We start from the raw sequence: 19809 nt of genomic DNA, 5'->3' as shown, positions 1-19809 counted from the left end.
TGAGAGGTCAGGTGTGGAGATATAAATTTGGGAGACATTGGCTTATATATGGTACTTAAGTCATGGAATTATATGCAATTATGTAGGGAGATGGTGCCCTGAAGCACACCAACATTTAGACAAGTGGAAGATTTGGAGGCACCGAAAGGGACTGAAAAAAATAAATACATAAAGATAGAAATCCAGAGAAGTCTGGTGTTAACGGAAATCATTTACTGTAGAACCTGGCTTAGAATGCGGTTCTGATTCCCAGTGTTTGTACCATTCTCCAGTTACTGAAGATTTTAGTATGCTTTTTTTTCTTTTTATGCTTAAAATTTGTCTCTAAAAGAGTTATTTAAATAATAATTGAAGTGGTAGATTTGCCAGATGGTAATTGCTAAGATGACTTTCTTTACTTTCTAAGTCTTTTGGGCGCAAGTCCAGTTTTCTGTAATCTTCAAACATATGTGTAAATAGTTCAGTGAGTTCATTACCAAACTCCCCGAACAGCAAAGCATGATATCATCCAGAAGCCAATTCTCACTTTAAGGTAAATGGAGCAATGAACCATTTACCTTAAAGGACCTTCACAAGTAGGTTCATCTACTTGCAGTGTCCTTCAAAATCCACACTTTGTTTTTTTTTTTTTTTATAATTCTTACTTTTCCATAAAGGTATAACCATCACATAATAAATTGAACTAATTTTAAATGCCGTGTGTTTTTATACCCGCATATGCTCATCTGTGCACCACCCGGATTGAGATATACAAATTTTCCAATACCTCACAGCCACTTCCGTGCCCTTTCCCAGTCAATACCAACACTCTTCACTTTCCTCCATCACTATTCTGATTTCAATTTCTATGAGCTACATTTACCTGACCTTGAACTCCATATAAATGAAATTAAACAGTATTTTTTCCTTTGCTTCTGGCTTCTTTCATGTAATGTGATGCCTGTGAGATATGCGGTAGTAGTTCGTTCTTTTAAAAATCTTTCCGTAATATTTCATTTTATGAATATACCATAATTTATGTGTACATTCTGCTGATGATGGACATTTGGTTTGTTTCCAGTGTTTGACTATTATGAATGAAACAGCTATGGTGAACACGCCACTCATTTCTCCTGGATATATGCCTGGGAGTAAATTGATGGATGTATAAATGCATTTAGGAGTGGAATTGCTAGGTCATAACATAGGCATTTGTGTTTTTCTTTTATTCCAGTCTCTAAAAAAATACAAATTAAAATAATGTGTCATTTATTGCTTATGAAGTTAGTAAATATTTCAGTATGTAGACTACCATTTTCTGTTCTCACTTTCACACACTGCTGGTTGAATTATGAATCGGTATACTCTTTTTAGAAAGTATTTTGGGAAGTATTTTGCCTTTAAAATTTTTATACTACTTGACCCAGGAGTCTTTCCTCCTTTTACTTTTTTAGAACCCATCCTAAGAAAATAATCATAAATATTGTTAAAATTTCTAAAATAAGATATTTACTGGATAACTATTTGTAGTAGAAAAAACAATGAAAATGGTCTATGTCCATCAATAGGGAATACTTGAAGTAAATTATGTAAGAACCTCTCAATGAAAGATTACATTTTATCTATGTAGGTATCAATAAAATGTGATTTAGCATTTTATCAATTGTGTATCAGTAAAGTTTGACATTTTTGCCTATGAAAGAGTTTATAACAGTATAGAAATATGGTTTGCTACAATGCTAAATGTCAAAAGTAGAACATATATTTAAAGTTTGAACATAACATTGGATATGGAAGAAATATCTCCCAGGAAGAAATATCAACAAAATGCTAGTGCTGACCAATAATGTAATAAATTGCTGGGTGATTATTCCCTTTTCTCTATTTTAAAAAATTTCTGAAATGCTTAGTCTAGTTTTATTTGTGTAATTGGCTGCTTTTACTGGTCATTTGAGATAAACACTGATTATCCAACTAATACAAACTTTTTAGTTTCATACTTACCACAGATGGTGGGACCTGGGTAGAACCAAACTTTCCTAATGCTTCTTAAGAATTTCTTTTTCCTAATATCCTTCTTAGTGATAACACTATTTCTTATTATTGTGTTTTGCATAGACATAATATTTTTACTATTTGCACCAAACAACTGGTTTTGGTGTTTTCAAACCAAACTAGTTTCTTAGGGCTGCCATAACGAAGTACTACAACCTGGGTAAAACAACAATTTTACTCTCTCACAGGTCTGGAGGCTAGAAGGTTGAAATCAAGGTATTAGCAGAGCCATGTTTCCTCTGAAGGCTGTAGGTAAGGAATTTCCTTGACCCTTCCAGCTTCTAGTGGGTGCTGGGGTTATTTCGCTTGTGGCAACATAACTCCAACCTCTGTCTCTGTATTTTCACATGGTCTTTTCCCTGAGTGTTTCTCTGTGTCCTCTCTTATAAAGACACCAGTTTTTGGACATAGGATCTACCCTAAATCCAGGATAATTTCACCTTGAGATCCTGAATTAATTACATCTTCAAAGACACTATTTAAAAATATCGCATTCTGAGGTTCTGTGTGGACATGAATTTTGAAGGAACACTATTTAATCCACTACGAACAGTAACAACAATATTATCAACAATATGTCTTGTGATTTTTAAGTCCTTAAGCTTAATATACCTAATAAATATAACAATGGTTTCCTTAAATATATTGCCTTCTTTGTAAAAGGTGGGTGGAACCCCAAATTTTTAATAGTGTGATTTTGAGAAGTAGGAGCCAGAAAAGGTTAAGGAATCGTGTAGTCTGAGAGGCTTCAGGCTCTGATTTTGTAACGCTTTGGGAAGACGCAGTGTCTCCACAAGAGATGAGATCTGAAAAGGTTAAGGGTTGTGTCTAATGTGAACTTACTGGAAAAACAGGAAATGAATGAGGCGCCTGAACATCGAACAGAGATTTTGTTCTTTGCCATTTCTCTTCATGACGTAGGAATTCCGGTAATCCATTATCCACACTAAATCCTTCAGTAGGACGATGTGAGTTGCTGTGTCTGGTGACTCTTCCGTTGGTAGTGGGAATTGTTTTCCCAGCAACTGAGACCTCTAAATTCTGATATTTTTGTTGAGGGAAATTCCAAAAGCACTTACTGTAAAATGAACATGCAGGGGTGAGTTTCTGGCAGTTGGGCTTTCCACAGTGTTTTATAGTCGTATAAATTAGATGTAGTAAAGGAAGCCTTTGGACCACAAGGGTCTTTATCCTGACTAAGCAGCAACAACAGTGTTTAGGACAATACCAAAGAGAGAAGACTGACATTCAGTTACTCATTTATTTAAAAAATATTTATTGAACACCTATGTGCCATGCCCTGGACTGTGTGCTGGGAATACCACAGTGATCCAAACAGTGCACCTTCTTTCAAGGAAGTCTGGGGTCTTATAGTGCAGATGAACAAGTAATCAGGCATTCAGAGTACAGGGAAGGATATGGAATGGGTGGCATAGGGAAGTGCAAGATACAAGCAATTATGGACCACCATAGCAGTTTAAAAGACGCAGCACCTAATTTAATCTTTGTGTGGTGGTGGGGTACCATAAAGTTCTTGGTCGAAGCGTCAACTAAGCAGAGATCTGTAGGGTGAACTCAAACAGATCTTTGTCAAAAGAGGAGTGAAATTATGTATTCATAGTCTTCCACGCTTATCAGAAGAGTCTTATTTCCACTTTTCTTCCTATAACTACAATTTCAATTAATAGGGGAATGCATCAGCCTTTGAATGGGGAACCAGAAATTTAGGCAGTTGACACCCAGGGTATATTCTGTGACGCATTGTTTGGAAGAAAGCCTTGTGATCAGTTATCTCCATGAATTAATAGTAGGAGTTCACCTAATGCTGATTAATAACAACAACAAGGATTTTTTTATTTTTATTTATTTATTTTATTTATTTATTTTATTATTATACTTTGAGTTTTAGGGTACATGTGCACAATGTGCAGGTTAGTTACATATGTATACATGTGCCATGCTGGTGTGCTGCACCCATTAACTCGTCATTTAGCATTAGGTATATCTCCTAATGCTATCCCTCCCCCCTCCCCCCACCCCACAACAGTCCCCAGAGTGTGATGTTCCCCTTCCTGTGTCCATGTGTTCTCATTGTTCAATTCCCACCTATGAGTGAGAACATGCGGTGTTTGGTTTTTTGTTCTTGTGATAGTTTACTGAGAATGATGATTTCCAATTTCATCCATGTCCCTACAAAGGACATTCACTCATCCTTTTTTATGGCTGCATAGTATTCCATGGTGTATATGTGCCACATTTTCTTAATCCAGTCTATCATTGTTGGACATTTGGGTTGGTTCCAAGTCTTTGCTATTGTGAATTGTGCTGCAATAAACATACGTGTGCATGTGTCTTTATAGCAGCATGATTTATAGTCCTTTGGGTATATACCCAGTAATGGGATGGCTGGGTCAAATGGTATTTCTAGTTCTAGATCCCTGAGGAATCGCCACACTGACTTCCACAATGGTTGAACTAGTTTACAGTCCCACCAACAGTGTAAAAGTGTTCCTATTTCTCCACACCCTCTCCAGCACCTGTTGTTTCCTGACTTTTTAATGATTGCCATTCTAACTGGTATGAGGTGGTATCTCATTGTGGTTTTGATTTGCATTTCTCTGATGGCCAGTGATGATGAGCATTTTTTCATGTGTTTTTTGGCTGCATAAATGTCTTCTTTTGAGAAGTGTCTGTTCATGTCCTTCGCCCACTTTTTGATGGGGTTGTTTGTTTTTTTCTTGTACATTTGTTTGAGTTCATTGTAGATTCTGAATATCAGCCCTTTGTCAGATGAGTAGGTTGTGAAAATTTTCTCCCATTTCGTAGGTTGCCCATTCACTCTGATGGTAGTTTCTTTTGCTGTGCGGAAGCTCTTTAGTTTAATTAGATCCCATTTGTCAATTTTGTCTTTTGTTGCCATTGCTTTTGGTGTTTTAGACATGAAGTCCTTGCCCATGCCTATGTCCTGAATGGTAATGCCTAGGTTTTCTTCTAGGGTTTTTATGGTTTCAGGTCTAACGTTTAAGTCTTTAATCCATCTTGAATTAATTTTTATATAAGGTGTAAGGAAGGGATCCAGTTCCAGCTTTCTACATATGGCTAGCCAGTTTTCCCAGCACCATTTATTAAATAGGGAATCCTTTCCCCATTGCTTGTTTTTCTCAGGTTTGTCAAAGATCAGATAGTTGTAGGTATGTGGCGTTATTTCTGAGGGCTCTGTTCTGTTCCATTGATCTATATCTCTGTTTTGGTACCAGTACCATGCTGTTTTGGTTACTGTAGCCTTGTAGTATAGTTTGATGTCAGGTAGCGTGATGCCTCCAGCTTTGTTCTTTTGGCTTAGGATTGACTTGGCGATGCGGGCTCTTTTTTGTTTCCATATGAACTTTAAAGTATTTTTTTCCAATTCTGTGAAGAAAGTCATTGGTAGCTTGATGGAGATGGCGTTGAATCTGTAAATTACCTTGGGCAGTATGGCCATTTTCAGGATATTGATTCTTCCTACCCATGAGCATGGAATGTTCTTCCATTTGTTTGTATCCTCTTTTATTTCATTGAGCAGTGGTTTGTAGTTCTCCTTGAAGAGGTCCTTCACGTCCCTTGTAAGTTGGATTCCTAGGTATTTTATTCTCTTTGAAGCAATTGTGAATGGGAGTTCACTCATGATTTGGCTCTCTGTCTGTTATTGGTGTATAAGAATACTTGTGATTTTTGTACATTGATTTTGTATCCTGAGACTTTGCTGAAGTTGCTTATCAGCTTAAGGAGATTTTGGGCTGAGACAATGGGGTTTCTTAGATATACAATCATGTTGTCTGCAAACAGGGACAATTTGACTTCCTCTTTTTCCTAATTGAATATCCTTTATTTCCTTCTCCTGCCTAATTGCCCTGGCCAGAACTTCCAACACTATGTTGAATAGGAGTGGTGAGAGAGGGCATCCCTGTCTTGTGCCAGTTTTCAAAGGGAGTGCTTCCAGGTTTTGCCCATTCAGTACGATATTGGCTGAACAACAAGGATTTATTAGGGGCAGCCAGAACTTGAGATATTTGATGAATCTAGGGTTTTATTTTAAAGTCAAAATAACTGAAGCCTCATATAAGAGAGTTTGTAATGAAGCTTGCGTCTTCTAAGTATAGCTTATGTATTCTACGTTTTTTGTGTATATGTGTATAGAAGCTTAGATTACTTTTTAAAAATAAAGGAACAATGGTGCAAAATTGACCATTTGAACATTGTTAATTTTTTAATTACATGGTATGTTAAAAATACAGAGAAAGCAAAAATAAATATGACAAATATTCATGAAATTACCACCTCACTATGTCATCTTAATATTTTTGAAATATTTGCTTCAAATAATATTTATTAAGAAGTAAATAATCAGAAGTACAGTTGAACCCCTCTGTGTTTCTTTTCCATCCGGTTTTATGTTGTCATTCATCAGAGATAATTGCTGAATCCCATTAGAATATTATTGTGAATTGGGTGTTTATCATTACCTAATCACTTACCATAATCTATTCTTCTCTTCTTTGGAACAGGTAAATCTTGATTTTTAAAGGGAAGAATATGTTTCCCAGTTGCCCTCGCAATACTGTAGTACTAAGATTTGGCCATTAATATTGGATAGTTGTGTTGTGTGTAACTAGAAGGAAATCTCCTTACAAATAAAGAAAAACATCTCCTTTGCCTCTTTTTCCATCCTGCCACTGGAACTTTGATATAATGGTTAGAGTTATAGCAAGCATCTAGGATCCTAGGATGAAAGACATCGTCTGAGAAGGGCAGAGAGACAGATGGAAGAATGCTGGGACTGATTATCTTGTGGGTTGGCCATATATAAACCTTGGATGGTCTATCTCTCTGCATATCTTTTACATGAGAGAAAAACAGGCTGTAATGTTTGTTGTTATTTCTTCAGTCTTTATGTCTAGCAATTAAACCTAACACTAACGTTGTAACTATTCTAACATATAGATATTAATAGTGTATTTTTCAAATTTAAATGTATCAACGTTCTATTTTTAATATTTGACTTTTTTGTTATATTTTGAGATTTATTCATTTTAACATATCTAGTTCTAGTTCATTTTTATTTTGTTTATAATATTATAGAACTTAATAATTTTCTGCTTGTGAACATTTAAGTGGTTTCTAACATTTTCTTATTACAAACATGATGTGATAAACATTTTTAAAGAGATCTTTATTTTTACACTTATGCCAGAATTTCTTATTGAGTTTGGTATATAGATCTTGTATCTAGAAATCTTGCTGAACTTCTAAAAAAGTTCTAAATAGTTCTATAAATTATCTTTGGGTTTCTATGAGAAAATTTTACTGGGAGAAATAATAATTTATTCATTTCTAATTTTATACCTCTTGTTTCTTTCCTTATTGCATTGTCTACGGCCTCAGATGGAAGTCAAAAAGAAGACAACTTTATTTTATTTCTTCACTTAATTTGAATGCTTCTAAGGATACATTATATTAAATACATTTGCAGTTATTTTTAGTTAAATAAATTATATTTACTACTTGTTTGATAAGCATTTTGTCATGAATTAACAAGTGAACATTTTGTCATTTTGTTATGTTGAATGCTTTTCCTCTATTGTTTTTATTTATATTTTTAATGTAGTACATCACATTAATACATTTTTATGTTTTCCTTTTAAATTTAATTTGATTTTATAGCATCATGAGAAAATATTTTTAAAGTCAAATAGTTCTACAATATTAGGATCCATTCCAAATTACCAGTACCCAGAGGCAACCCATTTCAAATCTTTTAGTGTTTCTTTTTGTATTTACCTCCATATTTCCAAATAACATGAACATATTGCTATTTCTTGGTTTTTCAGTTGTATACGTTAATATGCTGCTGTTTTTTTTCTGTTTTTGATAGTATCTATTTAATGTTTACTTTGGAAGATGGGTACTTATCTCTACCTTTCCCAATATAGTTGTATCACATTTGTGTTTTAAAAAGTATTTACATTACAGTATGTAAATATTCACCATTGAGCAAGGTAAGGTACCAGGATCAACTTTTTTTGTTTGTATGTATATGCACATAGTTTATATATTATTTACTCTAGAGTTAACACATTCTTCACTTTATTTGCCTATTTTTTCCGTGTACCTATCCTCAATTCATTCTAAAACTCACACAGTGCAATCATTTTTTCAGTATATTCAGAGAAATTAAGGCAATATATCACGGGTGGAGGTGTGTGGAATAATCACACATAGAAAGACAGGTTTTTTTTTTTTTTTGAAGCCTTACATCTTTGAGAGCAGCTGTTGACTGGGGACATCCTTTACCATCATCATGAGAATTACCTTACCTTTGCATCTCTCCTGGGTTGGAGTTCAGGTTAGTTTTTCATTCCTTGCTTTCTCTTTTTAGGTTAATGGCTTTGTTTGGTAGAACATACCCTTCATCTTCTTTCTGAATAAGAATTCATGGCATGAACACAAGGACAGGAGCAACAGACACTGGGTCTACTTGAGAGTGGGGGGCGCGAGGAGTGAGAGGAGCAGAAAAAAATAACTGTTGGGTACTAGGCTTAATACCTGGGTGATGAAATAATCTGTACAACAAACTCTCATGACATGAGATTATGTAGATAACAAACTCTCACATGTAGCTCGAACCTAAAATAAAGGTTTAAAAAATAAAGAATTCATGGCAGATAATTTTTAAAGATATTGCCAGTTTGCAAAATTCTTCTTTCGACCTTCACATTTGGTTGATGGTTTTCCCTGGTATAGACTTCTAAGTTTAAAATCACTACCCCTCTCTTCACATTTGAAGATATTTCTCCATTGTCTTGTAGAATCTGGTGTTCCTGCAAAAAAGTTCAGTGCCACTCTGATGCATGAGTATGTAAAATTGTATATTTTTCTCCTGTATGGACCCTAAGTCTTTTATTTACCTTCACTGTTCTCGTATTTTATAATACTATGCCCTGGTGAGAGTTTGTTTTCATTTCTTGTGCTTTGAGTGTACTAGACACCAATGGGGTCTTTTAATCTCTAGACCCATATCCTTTAATCATGGGAAATTCTTGTACTGTTTCATTATTATTTCTTTCCCTATGTTTAATCTTTCTTTCTGGAACTCCTAATATGTAGCTGTTGGTCCTCCCAAACAGATCCTTTATTTTTAAAAATTTCCTATTTTTAGCTCTTTGGACTTTGGTTCTAGGAGATTTCTTCAGATTTATCTTTCAAATGCTACATTGGATTTAAAATTTTTGCTGTCATATTTTTAATTTCAAAGAGCTCTTTTTTTCCTTGTTGTCCAAATAGTATTTGTTCTTGTCTCATGAATGTAATATGTTTTACCTCTTTGAGACATTTTAAAACCTTTCATTCTTACTGAATTTCTCTATTTTTTGATACTTCTAAATAATTATTTTCATCTATCTATTATGTTGGAAGTATTCTTCAAAAAACTGACAATTTTTTTGCTGTCCATTTATATTGAGAGGTGAGGCACTTAAAAGTTCATTGAATGGCCAACACATGGGGTGAGGACTTTCTGAATGATGGGCTTCACTACTGGGTACCAAGCAGAGAGTCAACTAGTTCCTTGCAGAATCACTAGTAGTCCAGTAACTACATGTCTTTTCATCTGGGGTCAATAGTCCAGAATCCTCAAGGCTACTGCCTGGGCTTATAAACCTAGATGATGACCTTCTGGGAGTTGAGTGAAAAAGGGAGCTGGGCTCTCCTTTTGAGCATTTTTGGTTCTGCCCTCTTCCCTCAGCTGTACCTGGTATCACTGAGTTCAGAGGCTTTGGATTCCACGGTTCAAGTGATAAACTTCGTCTTTTGAGGCCCTGAGTGTAAGTGGAAATGAGGAGAGTAGTTATCTCATTTGGGGTTTATGAGGTGTCCTAGGAGTTGAACTGCTTCTCACACACACCTTTATTCTTTGTTTCACTATATCTCCAATGTCAGAGGTATCTGGCATTTCCGATTCCTGGTTTCTGTTCTACTAGGGTTAGGCTAGGAAATAGGGCTAGGGTTAAATGAGAGAATTTTATTCATTCTTTTCTGTCTCTATCTACATTAATTCTGTCCTATATAATGATTTAAAAATTGTCTTCCCCTTGCCTTCAGGCCCGTATAGGTCTCTAGGTCTCACCATAGCATTTCAGACATCCTGTTTCACACACAACAATAATGGGAATGTTGTAAAGCCAGGCTCCAAATCAGCTTGGCTCCATTTCTAATTGTGAGGTAGTGACTGTGCCCTCCAGTCCCTCTTGGGTTTGAAGCCTGCTAAAATCCATAGCTCCATGTAGAGCTGGGAAGCAGGGATTTTCCCCCTTATTTGTAAGTGGGAAAACCCTGTATGTATAGCCACTAGCTCTAAGCAGTGAGCCTAGTCCTGACTGTCCATCTTGGATGGCTTAAGTTTTATGATAATCACTCTGTGGGACCTGAACCCTTTGCCCCACTGCTGAGCCCCAGGTGCAGAGACCAGGAGGCTCTTGGCTATATTCTCAATTTCTCAAATTGTATTTTGTTTTCTTTCGAGATGGAGTCTACCTCTGTCATCCAGGCTGGAGTGCAGTAGTCTGATCTCAGCTCACTGCAAACTCTGCTTCCTGGGTTCAAGTGATTCTCCTGCTTCAGCCTCCTGAGTAGCTGTGATTACAGGTGTGTGCCACCACACCTGGCTAACTTTTGTATTTTTAGTAGAGATGGGGTTTTGCCATGTTGGCCAGTCTGGTCTCGAACTCCTGACCTCAAGTGATCCACCCGCCTTGGCCTCCCAAAGTGCTGGGATTACAGGCGTGAGCTACCATGCCTGGCCCTTGACCATATTCTCTCTCACTCATTTGTGTCTTTGTTCCCTTCCTTATCTGATAGAAGTCATCTTTTCTCCCCCGTTATTCCTATGTCTTTTTGCATGTACATGCATGCATGCATCCACACACATGCATATTTTTCTTTGTCAGTTGTATTGTTTGGAAAAGAGAAACAAAGTGTGAACACAGTATACCATCTTCACAGAAAATTTAAATAGCAGTTCTTTGAAAACAAACATAACAGCAACAATGACAACAACAAAATCAAAAGCCAACAACCAAATGCAAACCCACTGCCTTTCACTTAAAAAAAAAAAAGCAAGTAAGATTTGGATTGGGTCTAATTTGGATACTATATATGACCATGCCTTGTATTACCTAATGCCTCCTCACAAATCTTAATTATTCATTTTATGCTTATGAATCTAGGTCACCTCATTAAGAAATCTTATGACCTTCTTCACACTGGCCTCATTTTTTTTTAATGCTTCAAACATAAAAGATGAACTTTTGAAGACCTGGAATTTAACTCTTTCTCAAACATATTCCCCAAACTTCCAATATAATCAAAGCATTTTTCTGTTTCTGGAGTCTTTGAGCAGTGTTTAGCTGAGACGTACACAATGAGAGGGTTATAAGGTTGTTCTCGACAGCCTGGGTGAGATAGAGTGACCTCCTTACTGCATGCAGTTTTCCAGCGCTGGCCCACTGCCGGAAATGCAGAAGTTTCCCAAGAAGACAAACACTGAGAAGTTCACTAAACATTTGGAGTTTAATTTGCTTCTTGAAATGCCATGCTGTTTTCTTTTTCTGGCAGAAATTGTTACTCCTCCTCTAATCTCACAGACTGTAAATGCTAGTTCTACTTTGGTAACAATTTTCCCTGAACTTCGTCAGTTCCATTCAACAAATATTTATTGAAGTGTGCCAGGCAATGTTAGGTATGGGGAATATAATAATGAATACAGTACAGTTCTGGTGCTTAATGACCTCGTGGTCCCATGTCAGCAGAGACACACGGGACTGCAAACCCAAAGACTTACCAGGTGGCAAACCTTTGTCCTTAGTGTTCTGGCTGCCGAAGTTCACATTTGCAGGACCATTTGCTCACTGAGACCTTGAAAAATAAGTTAGTCTCTCTGGGCTTGAGTTTCCTCATCTGTATAAAGAACATGATAATGGTACTATATGGTATACACATATATACAGACATATATACACTATAGATTATCATTCTATTATACATACTGTTGATCCTTGAACAACATGCATTTGAACTGTGCGAGTCCACTTACATATGAATTTGCTTCCACCTCTGCCACCCCTGAGACAGTAAGACTAGCCCTTTGTCTTTGCCGTCCTCCTCCTCCTCAGCCTGCTCAACGTGAAAATAATGAGGATGAAGGCTGTTATGATGATCCACTTACACTCAAGGAATAGTACATATATGTTCTCTTTCTTATAATTTTCTAAATAATATTTTCTTTTCTCTAGCTTCCTATGTTGTAAGAATACAGTATATAATACATGTAACATACAAAATACTTGTTAATTGACTGTTTATGTTTTCAATAGGCTTCCAGTCAACAGTAGGCTATTAGCAGTTAAGTCTGTGGGGAGTTAAAAATCATATTGGGACTTATGACTATGTGGGGGGGTCAGCATCCCCAGCCCCCACATTGTTCGAGGGTAAACTGTACCTATGTAAATATACATACACACATATATGTGGATATATGTATATATTCATATATTTGTATGTGTACACATAGTATACATACCTATGTATGTATATACGCGTGTGTGATACGCGTGTGTGTGTTTGTGTATGTGTGTGTTGTAGATTAAATTTCATAATACATGTAAAGTATAAACTTGAGGCTGGCAAATAGGAAGGACTCCTTAAATATTAACTTCTATTGTTATGTGTATTTTAGCTCTATAACATGAAGGAAAGCCTAAACTAGTAATGGATAAAACATGGTCTTTAGAGACAGGTAGGTCTGGGTTTAAAACCTCATTCAACAACTTATAAACTTGAGTAACCTTGTATGTGAAGTCCTTCGTCCATTTTATAATCAATGCTCAATGAGTGTTGCTTTTATTATTATTATTAATATTTTTAGAGGCAGCGTCTCACTGTGTTGTCCAAGCTGGAGTGCAGTGGCTGTTCACAGACGTGATCATAGAGCACTATAGCCTCAAACTTCTGGGCTTAAGTGACCCTCTTGCCTCAGCCTCTCAAATAGCTGGGACTACAGATGTGTGCCACTATACCTGGCACTTTTATAATTACCATTTCTTAATATTATGAAACAAACCTTCCTCATCTCAAAAGTAATTACTATTATCTTTAAATTATAATTATCGTTACATTATTTGTGTTGGAAATAATAAATATTATCTACAATATCATCTTATTTATATTATATAAATTATATATTATATTAATAATATGTAATATGTTATATAATAGATGTATTATATATTTTATATAATATATTATATATTTATTATATATATCTTTGTGTTGGAAATGATATATTAAATATTATCTCCAACAATATTTACTTTTCTATCTCCATTATATATTTTGCATTCATCTCATCTACTTCATTTCTATTCCCATTTTCTAGCTCAAATCTTGGTCACCTCTCCCTTTATTATATTAGTCTTCTAATTCATGTCCCTGGTTTCAATTACTCTCTCCTCAAGTCCTCTTTCACAACACTTTCTGATAAATTTTCTTTAACTGCAAATCTGATGATATCACTCCTCTATTCTCCATTGCTGGTGTAATAAAGCCAGACTCTTTTTTCTCTTTTCAACCTAAATTTGAATTCTGTCTACCTTCTTATCTTTAATTCTCACTATTCCCCTTTATATACTTGACGTGAAAATTTGAAGGAGATAGTCCCTCTCTACTGAAACCTTGCCGTTATTTTCCTCTGGCTTCTTCCTGTACTACCTCTTTGAGCTTTGCTGCATGTCCAAATCTTCCAAGGCCCAATCAAGCTCTTTAACTTGATGGTGTCTCCTCTGGTCCCCTCTCCCTGTCTTTCAAATACTCTCAACATTTTAACTACATCTTCATAATGGCTAGATTTTGACTGTGTTCTAAATTTTACCTGCCTATTGTTTATCCCTGGTACCTTCAGCATTTAGCATATTCTGTTCGTTAAGATAATACTAAGTTCTCTAACAAATAAACTCCCAAATTTTGGTGGCTTAATGTAAGAAAAGTTTATTTCCTTCTCAGTTGAGAATCTAATGGGGGTGTTTCTGCTTCATAGACAACTTCCCTTCAAATAGTGATTCAGAGACCCAGACTCTCCCCATCTTGGGGTTCTGCAATTTTCCTAAGGTCTCAGAGTTCTCTGCCTCCAGCCAGTAGAAAGGAAACAAGAGAGTAGAAAAGCAACATCCACATCTTAATCACCATCACCTGGACATACATCACTTATATTCATATTCCACTGCAAGACCAGTCAGTTGGTCCCTCACTGATGCAAAAAGGCAAGGGAAGTGTAGTCCCTGGCTGGGCAGCTCCTTCCCAGAGATAACTCTATTCTGTAGAAGAAGGAGCAGAAATTTTGGGTGAAGAGTAAGCCATCTCTGCCATGCTCTGTTATTAGGAGACACTTTATATCCAACATGTATAGATGAAAATGATAATAATACTTAGAATACCCACTATTTATTACCTATAATGAATCTTTTTGTCATAGGAATGGTATGTGTATGTATGTGTGTGTGTATATATATATATAAATATATATATTAAATATATATATAAAATATATATTATATATAATATATATGAAATATATATATATTAAATAAGTGTATATAAAATATATATTAAATAAATATAATATATATTAAATAAATATATATATTAAATAAATATATATACATACATACATAAGTGTATATATATTTAAGTAAATGTTAAAATGTTGAGAGTATTTGAAGGAGAGAGAGAGGGGACCAGAGGAGACGCCACCAAGTAAAAGAGCTTGATTGGGCCTTGGAAGATTTGGACATGCAGCAAAGCTCAAAGAGGTAGTGCAGGAAGAAGCCAGAGGAAAATAAGTGCAAGATTTAGTAGAGAGTGACTATCTCCTTCAAATTTGCATGTCAAATATGTAAAGAGGAATAGTGCGAATTAAAGATAGGAAGGTGGATAGAATTCAAATTTAGGTTAAAATGAGAAACAGATGTCTGGCTTTATTATACCAGCAATGGAGAATAGAGGAGTGATATCATCAGATTTGCAGTTAAAATCATTTATCTGGAAGTCTTGTGAAAGAGGACTTGAAGAGAGTAATTGAAACCGGGGACATGAATTAGAAGACTAATATAATAAAGGGAGAGGTGACCAAGATTTGAGCTAGAAAATGGTGGTAGAAATGAAGTAGATGAGATGAATGCAAAAATATATAATGGAGATAAAATAAATACTGTTGATTGTGTTTGTGGGGCAGAGGGTCAGGGGTATAAAATAGAATCTTAAGTGCGCTAATTTAGGTGACTGGGAGAATGATGGTGACATTAATAGAAGTGAGGAAGGGAAGATGAGTATGGAGAAGGAAATGGGGGGTGGTTAATTTTATTTTAGACATTAGTAATAGAATATTTGTGTGGGAGAGCCTGTTGATGTTGACCAACAGGTGGTTGTCAATTTTGGACTAGCGTTAAAGAGAGAGCATCAGTTAAATCAGCAACATTTTTTGTGAGATGTGGATTTGCAAGGATTATTTGAATGGGGAGGTGAGAGACTAATTGGTAAGCTCATTGGACTGGAGGTACAGTGTCTTAGTAACAAAATACCATAGACTGGGTGCCTTACATAACAGAAATTTATTTTCTCACCGTTCTGGAGGCTAGAAGTCCATAATCAGGGTGACGGCTGATTTGGTGAAGTCTCTCTTCTTGGGGTGCAGACAGCCATCTTTGCTGTGTCCTCACATGGCAAAGAGAAAGAGGAAAAGGAAGCAAGCTCTCTGCTGATTCTTCCAATAAGGACACTAAACCCAACATAAGGACCCCACCCTCATGAAATAATCTAACTCTAATTACTTTCCAAAGGGTCCATCTCCAAATACCATCACATTGGGAATTAGGGCTTCAACATATGAATTTTGAGGGGACACAACATTCAATCTATAACACACAGGTATTCAAGTCTGAAGAAAAATAGTAGAAGTTAGAGTAGGGAAGATTCTTCCTGATAGAAGTTTATTAGAAAAGTCACAATCAATTGAAGTTGAAAATGTTCAGGGGTTCCATTATATTAAGACAAAGTAATAGGCAGACACTTAATACCCTAATTGGTCATTAGGGAGAAGCCAGGAATGTGGAAATGCTACCCCTCTCTAGCTCGCGAAGTTGAAAATGTCTGCCACAACAAGAAGTGAATTTTGACCTTACCCAGTATAAAATTAACTTCTCAGTTCATTTCTCAAAACTGAAAAACCAGTTTTAATACCTTTAACATAAGTGTTGTCCATAAGTGTTATCCAATCAATACAGTTTATTTGGCATGGTCTCCTAGATAAGTAGAGGCCTGGAATAGCCCCCTAGAGATGATCTGAGATTCCTGTCTTTCAAACTGTGTTTCATCCCAAGGATGAAGAGAAGGTGCCTCAGGGTTGACCCGGGATGTGAGAGTAGTCAGAGCCTGAGATAGAATCGACACGGTTCATATCTCTCCTACCCCTTCTACTCATCAGCCAGGCCAGAGCCACACTTATTATGTTATATATTAGGCTTCTGGCTAAGACTTCATCTGAACAAAAGATTTCACGCTCTCTGTCTATGGTCACATGTATGCCCAGCCATGTCATGTCTGTATCTAACAACTATGTGAAAAGCAACACTCTAGACCAGAGCCTGCGAACTTTTTCTGTACTTGGCCAGGTGTAATTTAAACCTTTGGAGGCTGTACAGTCTCTGTCATAACTATTTAACGATGCTGTTGTAGCATGAGAGCTGTCATAGACAATACATAGAAAAATGAGCATGACTGTGTTGCAATAAAACTTTATTCGCAAAAACACATGGTGGATTTGCTTGCAGATCTTTGATGTTGATCAACTTCCCTCTTGTTTTATATATTGAGAAATAGAGGTAGAGTGAGGCTAAGAGACTTACTAAAGGTAATAAAGTGGTGAGGAGTAGTCATGAGAATGAAACTGCAGTCTCCTTATTCATTTCCATCACCCCCTATTCTACCTCATGCATGTTCCATCTTTGTCAAAATCCCTCAAAGTGTTGTTCTGGTGCCTTGAACATGCTGTAAGATTAATTAGTTGGTTATGTATCTTTATTATGTGCCCTCTTCACAAGCCAAATGATTTGCTGTATTATCTCTTTTAATACTCATGACAGCCCTGTAATGTTGATATCATTATTCTCCATTTTACAAAGAAGAATATGGAAGTTTAGAGACATGTTCAAGATCACACTTTAATGAACCTCTTTAATAGTCCTGATTGGCTCAGGCTGCTAACCTTACAATTTATCATCAACTCATCCTTTTCTCTTGGAGTCCCTAGAGTCAATTCATAGCAAGTTGTTTCAGCTTTCAAAACATATTCAGGATTCAGCCACTTCTCATCACCTCCAGTATTACTATTTTGGCCTGAACTGCTGTCACCTCTCCCCAGGATTGCTGCAACGGCCACCTAGTAGGTCTTCCTGCCCCCAGCTTTATACACTTAAGGTTTATTCCCACCATAGTCGCAAGAGTGATTCTGTTAAAATATGAGATAGATCCTGGCACTTGTCTTTTAAAACCCTGCCAGGGCTACTCATGTCACTCAATAAAGGCAGAAATCCTACCATGTCCCTTATGGCCCTGCATACTCTGCCCCAGCCTTACTTAACTTACTTAACTTACTTAACTCTCTTACTACTCTCCCCCGCCAACTCTTTGCCTACCTCCTGGGCTTCCCCGCTGGCCCTGGACAGAATAGGCATGGCCTCTCTTTAGGGCCTTGTGTCTAGCTGTCCCTGTCTCTGCATTGCTTTCCCTCCCCTACGCCATGTCCACAAGCCCCCCCAACTCTCTCACTGCTCGTGGTCTCTGCTAACCTGTGGGCTTCTCAGTGAGGTTCACCTTGACAGCCTTATTGAACACGGCATTCGAAATTCCTGGACCCCTGGCCCTGCTCTGTGTTTTCTTTTTCCCATAGTACTGGCCAGCTTCTAACGTACTATGCAATTTATTTGTTATGCTTATTGTTCATTGTCTCTCCCTCCACAAGCCCCGACCAATCAATGTCCTTGAGGGTAGGGATCTATATTTTGTCTGCCTTTTTCTCTCTAAGGCTGTGAACAGTGTTGGGCCCTAAGTAGGCGCTGAATAAATCTTTATTGAATGAATGAATAAACCTGACTCTCTTATTTCAAGGCTTTGTTCTTAATTACTGAATTATATGGCCAAAGAAGTAAGATATTAAATAAATAAATGAATAAATGGAATGAATGAGTCCTCTAGTAATTTGGGAATTCTCTGGGCCCTGGGATTGTCTCTTAATCGTGTGAGTATGCCTGGAACAAAGCAGGTGCTTAGTAAGTGCTTACAGAATTAAATTACATCCTGCAGGCACCAATTCTGACATTTGGGAGGCCCTGTTACCCCATAAAATGCTTCCCTCCTGTTTTGGCCCATCATGACCACAATTATACTTCTCTTAGCCAAAAAAGCCCTTTGTCCCTTGGCTGAGGTTCAGACCCTGCTGCTTCCAGCCAGACTGGGCAACAAAAAGGAGCTTCAGAAGGAAGGACAACAGTCACTTTCTTTCTGCAGAATCCTCCCAAGCTGCTTAAGCCTCTCTCCATGTCCCCCCATTTTAAACCTTTTTGCTTTCTTTGCTCTGCAGGATTCTAGCGACAGTCCAAAGAGGTGACTCTGGCTGGATGGTATAAGGAGAGTATAATCCTTCCTGGGGGAAGGATTCCCCAGGAAACGAGTATCAGGGGCTCCTTTTCCTACCTTTTATCAAAGATTTTCCAGAAGCCAGATATTAGCACAAATTCAAGGAAAATAACAATTTGCTACTTACAAAACAGCAGTTTTGTAGCAGCAAACTTGCTGTCGATGTTAAATCTGAAGACAAAGCCCTGATAACTCCTTCTAATGCTATTTCACCTCCACACTGTATCCTTAAGGTGGAATCTTTAACACAACACATGCTGAGTGTCAGAAAACTGCAGTTAGCAATCCTACCACTGAGGAAAGTTTAATATACCTCCCCGAGTGGAGAAACACAAAGGTAGTGGAAAGTAGGGATTTAAACCAGGGTCTACAACAAGACACATGCACTTGTATGTTCATCGGCACCCTATTCACAATAGCAAAGGCATGGAATCAACCTAGGTGCCCATCAGCAGTGGATTGGATAAAGAAAATGTGGTATATCTACAGCGTGGAATACTACCCAACAACAAAAAGAAAGAAATAATGTCCTTTGCAGTAACACAGATGCAGCTGGAGGCCATTACCCTAAGTGAATGAACGTAGAAATAGAAAACCAAATACTACATATTCTCACTTATAAGTGGGAGCTAAACATTGGGTACGAATGGGAATAAAGTGGCAACAATAGACAATGGGACTGCTAGAGAGTGAAAGGACAGAGGGAGGGCACAATGACTTAAAAGCTACCTATTGGGTCCTATTCTCACTACTCCAAACCTCAGCATCACTCAATATACCCGGGTAACAACTGCACACACATGCCCCCCGAATCCAAAATAAAGTTGAAATTACGTAAAACAAAAGCAAAAACGACCAGGATCTATCTGGTTCCCAGGCTATTTTTAATTCATTGGCTCATTCATTCATTCGTTCATTCCTTAATCACATGTTTATGGAGCACCCACTGTCGGCCAGGGACCATTCTCAGATCTTGAGAGACAGTCATGAACAAAGCAG

At 37.0% G+C, this 19809-nt stretch overlaps 1 long non-coding RNA gene across 1 annotated transcript in view; it reads left to right on the top strand.

The window, feature by feature from the left end:
- LOC129533276 (uncharacterized) overlaps window positions 1-8355 on the top strand; it is a 32539-nt gene extending 24184 nt beyond the window's left edge. Inside the window, exons 2-3 of the long non-coding RNA XR_008679396.2 lie at window positions 2223-2286; window positions 8321-8355. This is a non-coding gene — a long non-coding RNA (uncharacterized lncRNA). The remainder of the gene's footprint in view (window positions 1-2222; window positions 2287-8320) is intronic.
- Window positions 8356-19809: the final 11454 nt, after the last annotated feature.

The sequence above is a fragment of the Gorilla gorilla genome, chromosome 3 (assembly GCF_029281585.2).
Source record: "Gorilla gorilla gorilla isolate KB3781 chromosome 3, NHGRI_mGorGor1-v2.1_pri, whole genome shotgun sequence".
Taxonomy (NCBI): Eukaryota; Metazoa; Chordata; class Mammalia; order Primates; family Hominidae; genus Gorilla; species Gorilla gorilla.
The sequence above is the reverse complement of the archived record's forward strand: the minus strand, read 5'-3'. Positions and strand labels throughout refer to the sequence as shown.